This window comes from Podarcis liolepis, assembly GCF_965112155.1.
Source record: "Podarcis liolepis genome assembly, chromosome: 6".
NCBI lineage: Eukaryota > Metazoa > Chordata > Lepidosauria > Squamata > Lacertidae > Podarcis > Podarcis liolepis.
The window spans coordinates 25982845-25988844 of NC_139559.1; positions in this window are offsets into that span (position 1 = coordinate 25982845).

Below are 6000 nucleotides of genomic sequence, written 5' to 3' on the forward strand. Positions count from 1 at the left end.
GACATATGGCAGAACAATCCCATGCATGCTTGCTTTAGATATATGACTCAGTCTGTTCAGTGGACCTTAATCCCAGGTAAGCACACAGAAAAATTCAGCCTCAAAAGTATTGTTGCATGCCACCCCAATCTCTGAACGGGGTGAGATTTCAGGAGTTCCAGGTGTTTATCTAGGGTTCAGTTTCCTTGAAATGAGGTGCAGCAGAGCCTGTGGCTTCTTTATGACATATGGTTTATTTACACAACCTGAGCCTAAGATGGAGGGGCTCACAGCATTAACACCCTAGTCACAGGCATGACCAGACTTGACCCTCAAGCTGTTTGGGGGTTACAATTCCCATCACTGGTCCTGTTAGCTAAGGATGATGGGAGTTGTAGACCCAAAACAGCTGGAGGACCAAGTTTGGCCATGCCTGCCCTAGAAAGTCTTGCTTCTCCCATAGCTACAGCCTTGGATTCCAGCAGAAATTGGGCATGGCTCTCACCCTCTGGCTTCTGCATGCTTTTAGTGCAGCTCTCACACACTTCTGGCTATTGTGCTTCTCACTACCAGTCAGGGGAGGGGAGGGGGGCATACTCATTTGCCCCTAATTTTATTATATTATGATCATTAACTTGCTGGGGAGCTTATCTACACATTTCCTCCACTCTTTCCAGGCATGGTCTGCGATTTAAAGCTCTCTGTCTGAGCACCCACCCACACCCCCTTTCTTTTTTTTTGGCTAAGGAGTTTTCCACATGAAAGCCTGCTCTTTAAAGCTGTATTGGAGCAAACGTCAATGCGCAGAAAACCCAAGTTGATGTTTGCTCCGATTCAGCTTTAAAGAGCGGGTTTCTTTCCTGGGAAAGTGCAAGGCAACACCCCTCCCCCCCCAAAAAAAATGTTCTTGGAAACAGAGCATTAAAGGGTGGACCTCTGCCTGGAAAGAGTGGGGCAAAAGGTGGGTAAGCTTGTCTAAGAAGCTTATCTGGCTTGTTCAGTAATGGAATCCTCCATTAGATTTCAACCCTTTCTGGACTGAAGTCTAAGAGACTCGGCATCATGCAGGCCGACTGACCCCCTAAACTCACAACGGTATAAATACCTTAGTTTTTTGCCATGGGGGAGATGTGAAAAGTTTGATCACAAGAGAGGGGCAAGCTCAAAACAGCAACACTTTTAGTGCATCCAAACTAGATCCAAGAAAGCAAGCAACAGTTCAGGAGCCATTACGTCCCCACGAGCCATTAAGTCCCCTCTTGAGAGTCCCATGGACTGCAAGAAGATCAAACATATCCATTCTTAAGGAAATCAGCCCTGAGTGCTTACTGGAAGGACAGATCCTGAGGCCGAGGCTCCAATACTTTGGCCACCTCATGAGAAGAGAAAACTGCCTGGAAAAGACCCTGATGTTGGGAAAATGGAGGGCACAAGGAGAAGGGGATGACAGAAGACGAGATGGTTGGACAGTGTTCTTGAAGCTACAAACATGAGTCTGACCAAACTGCGAGAGGCAGTGGAAGACAGGAGTGCCTGGCGTGCTCTGGTCCATGGGGTCACGAAGAGTTGGACACGACTAAACAACTAAACAACAACAACAACAACAAGTCCCCACGAACACTTTCTAAGTGTAGGAATGCTTGTTGGATTTGGGTGTTGTATGTGCCTATTGCACATTATATGCAGGAATTATTCTCCAAAGCCATATATGACTTGAACAATGAAGTTGGCCTTGGAGCTGCTGCAAAAACGGGCAAAGAGTTGCTCTTGCTTTGTATAAAAGCTCTAGAGTGAGCCAGGATTATTGTATTGTTAAGTCCTGCAATAGCAGGTGGCCTTCATGTATCATGGAACAGGAAGGATATCCTTTTGCAGTGGGAGATGGATAAACAAAACACCGTAGCTTGACTTAAGCTGTGTTTTCCTAGCCAAGTTGAAATCTTGTAGAGAGCTGGCACTTGCAAATAACACCCTTAGCCCAGTCGAAGGAAATCCTGTCCTTTTGTGTTGGAGCCAGGGAGTGGGGTTGGTGTGTAGACACATCCGTAGTGGCTGATCTGAAAAGCAGCTGCTTGGATTTGAGAGTAGCATTTTTTTTAATTACACCTTCACATTAGATATTATATCCCTTTACAATTTCTCCACCTAGCTGAATAAGGTCAGGGACTGCATGGAAGCAGTCTCCTGGGGCTTGATCCGTCAGTTTAAGGCTTGCATATAAACGTCCCCTATTGTCTCCCTATTTGCTCTTCCTATCCCTTCCTGTCCCCAGTTCACAAATAATATCTGACTCTGCTTAATGTGCTGTGCATCTGAACTTGAAAGATCCTTGAACACCTTATCTGTGGACCATGCCGGCAACCAAATAAACTTGAGCAGATTTCTGAACTCGAGTCTAGTAAAGAGGCATTTGTTTTGGGAAAAAATACACTTTTGTATAACCAGAGAACTGCAGAAGGCATTGCTATTGCCTGCAATTATGTGTATATGCTGCTTTTCAAAGAACAAAGGGATATTATTCTGTTGGAACAGTGAGTTCTCCCGAAGAACCCAATAAATTGCATAGGATACGCATGTGTGCAGGTAGGGTCTGTGTGAGAGCTGAACAGTTAGATCCATCTGTGAGTGTGTGCAGGCACAATTTAAAGATGATCCACATTAGCCATTGGTGCACATAAATCAATGCCAAATGTAGCATCATATGCCAAATGGGGTATTGCTTGGGTGACAGTAAGGTAAAGGAAAAGGACTCCCAGATGGTTAAGTTCAGTCAAAGGCAACTATGGGGTTGCGGCGCTCATCTCGCTTTCAGGTCGAGGGAGCTGGCATTTGTCCACAGACAGCTTTAAGGGTCATGTGGGCAGCATGACTAGACTGCTTCTGGCGCAACAGAACACTGTGACGGAAACCAGAGCGCATGGAAACACCATTTACCTTCTCGCCGCAGTGGTACCTATTTATTTACTTGCGCTGGCGTGCTTTTGAACTGCTAGGTTGGCAGGAGCTGGGACCAAGCAACAGGAGCTCACCCTGTCACGGGGATTCGAACCACCAGCCTTCTGATCTGCAAGCCCAAGAGGCTCAGTGGTTTAGACCACAGCGCCACCATTCCAGTATTGATGGTGCCAGTATTGATAGGGCAGTAGGTAGCTACACTACAGCCAAAGGCCCCACAGGTCTTCATGGAACTTACCCTTACCTGTACCACTTGGTTGCAGCTTCCTTCTGCACATTGTTATCTTGGGACTGTGTCCATGATTTTAAGCTTTACTTCTGACCACGCATACACCTTGATAATTAAAATGCAGGCTGCTTCATTACCAGAACAACCCTATTAGAAACGAAACTGTGTAAAATACCAGAAATGTTCACCAGCACAAAAAATAAATAAAAATGCCTTTCCCAGTTCTGCCCATTTGTTTTCACAGAGAGCAAGTTACTCCTAACAAGCGGAAAGTCTATGAAGAGGGGGAAAAGGAAGCGTTTAGGGAACCAGGAAACAAAGTTTGGCTGCTGGGCAAGACAGCTGTGAACTTAGATAAACAAATCTCTTGAAGCTTAATGTAACAGCAGCACTCGTGCTGTACAGGTGCAGAAAGAATATTGGTTCTATGCATTTTGTTTGTGGTTGGTCTGTTAAGATGCGAAAAGGTGGAGACAATGGCTGGCCTGAATCCAGAGATTATTCATGTTAAACTTCGCCCTCTCCTCCCATCCCAAAGTAGAATCCCGCCTACTGTAAGATCTGTGCAATTGTTTTGCCTGGTGCAGCTTGTGTGTATGATGGTGAATGCAAAGAACTGATGCTGTGTATGTGTTCCAACAATCACAGTGGCCAGACTGGGCTAACACATGAGCCAGGAAATGGGATACTGTAGTTCCCTGGCTAACAGGATGTTTTCCTGATGCCTTCTTAGAGGCAGCCTTGACAAAACTGATCTAACCATATGCTTGTAATGCTGGACTTGGTCAAATAATTCTAAAAGGCTTTGCACCGTACTCTTTGATTAAAATCAACACATTGGCTTACAATAAAATATTAAAACATAGTGGGCAGTATCGAACGTGCGAGCAGATTTCTTCTTGTGCAATGGCAGTTCTCTTTTTTCTCCTCCACTGCAGCCCCCTTGTGCACCCCAAAAATTTGCTCCAAGGAAATGGCTAGTGGTCAGGGATGATGGGAATCATAGAATCATAGAATCATAGAGTTGGAAGAGACCACAAGGGCCATCGAGTCCAACCCCCTGCCAAGCAGGAAACACCATCAGAGCACTCCTGACATATGGTTGTCAAGCCTCTGCTTAAAGACCTCCAAAGAAGGAGACTCCACCACACTCCTTGGCACAACTCCTTGGGACTTGTTGTTGAAACTTTTTACTGTAAAAAGCTAGTGATAAATGAAAACAATAATTCATGTGGTGCTGTGGTCTAAACCACTGAAGCTCTTGGTCTTGCCAATCAGAAGGTCAGCAGTTCGAATCCCCACGATGAGGTGAGCTCCCGTTGCTCTGTCCCAGCTCCTGCCAACCTAGCCGTTTGAAAGCATGCTAGTACAAGTAGATAAATAGGTACTCCTGTGGCAGGAAGGTAAACGGTGTTTCCGTGCGCTCTAGTTTCTGGCACGGTGTTCCATTGTGCCAGAAGCAGTTTAGTCATGCTGGCCACATGGTTTAGAAAGCTGTCTGTGGACAAATGTCAGCTCGCTTGGCCTGAAAGCGAGACGAGCGGCGCAACCCCATAGTTGCCTTTGACTTGACTTAACCACCCAGGGGTCCTTTACCTTTTACTTTTAGAGAGAAGTACCAGAGGAAATTCCTGTTGTCTGGAAAATGGGACAACCCTCCCTGATCTTGTAATACAGGTTACGTGATTTTCTTTTATTGATTAGTATGAATCATTTTGTTTCATTTTGGGATTACTGATTGGATTTGTTAACTGTTTTAAGTGCCTTGAAGCAAAGAGAATAAATCAGATAAATAGACATCCCCTATGATGAGAATGTATTTTATTACAGTGGTACCTCGGGTTACAGATGCTCCGGTTACAGACGCTTCAGGTTATAGACTCTGCTAACCCAGAAATAATACCTCGGGTTAAGAACTTTGCTTCAGGATGAGAACAGACATTGCATGCTGGCGGCAGTGGGAGGCCCCATTAGCTAAAGTGGTACCTCAGGTTAAGAACAGTTTCAGGTTAAGAACAGACCTCCAGAATGAATTAAGTTCTTAACCCGGGGTACCACTGTATTAAGCAAAGGCACTGTTCATTTCACAGCAGTCCTTCTACAAACCAGATTTCCCTTTTCATTGTTTTGTTTCAAAGGCCCTTCTTTATCACATTGTACATGCATAAAGGGTAAGGTAAATCACCTTACCCTTAAATTATCTAAATCACATGCATAGGTGTGATTTAGATAAGGAAGAGGAATACTTTCCTCCCTCCCTCTAACTAAAATGTAAGGCAAAGCCCTTGATTCCATTTTGTAGTATAGAAATTCTGTCTATGTATTTCAGTAAAATTGCCTCACTGTGTGGGAAGTTGCGGCTTTGGTGTGCCAGCTAGCCTTCTCCTCATACCAGTTTGTCAGCTTTCGAAAAGGTTCACCCTTCCCACACCAAAGAAACTGGCTGTTGTCCAAAGAACAAACCTGTAGGGTGGCATTTAATTCCCAGAGAAACCAATACTCACTCTCTTTCTCTCTCTCTTTAACCCACAGGGAGCTGGAGGTGAGATTGCTTTTTGATAACATTTGCATGTTGTGGTTGCCTTCCTCACTTCTCTGAAACAAAATGGCTGCCTACAATAGGCTCAATTAATTATTTTATTATTATTCTTTACTGCACTCTATTTCAGGGTGGGCATAAATGGAATCCCTTGCCCTCCCAGCGACAGGGATCCCTTCTGGCCGCAATGGTCTGCTGCTCATCAGCAGTCTTGGGACTTCACAGATGCTATGCTTCTAAGGCATCTGCCAAGAATCCTAGGAATTACAGTTTAAGGATGCTGGAGGTTGTAGCTCTG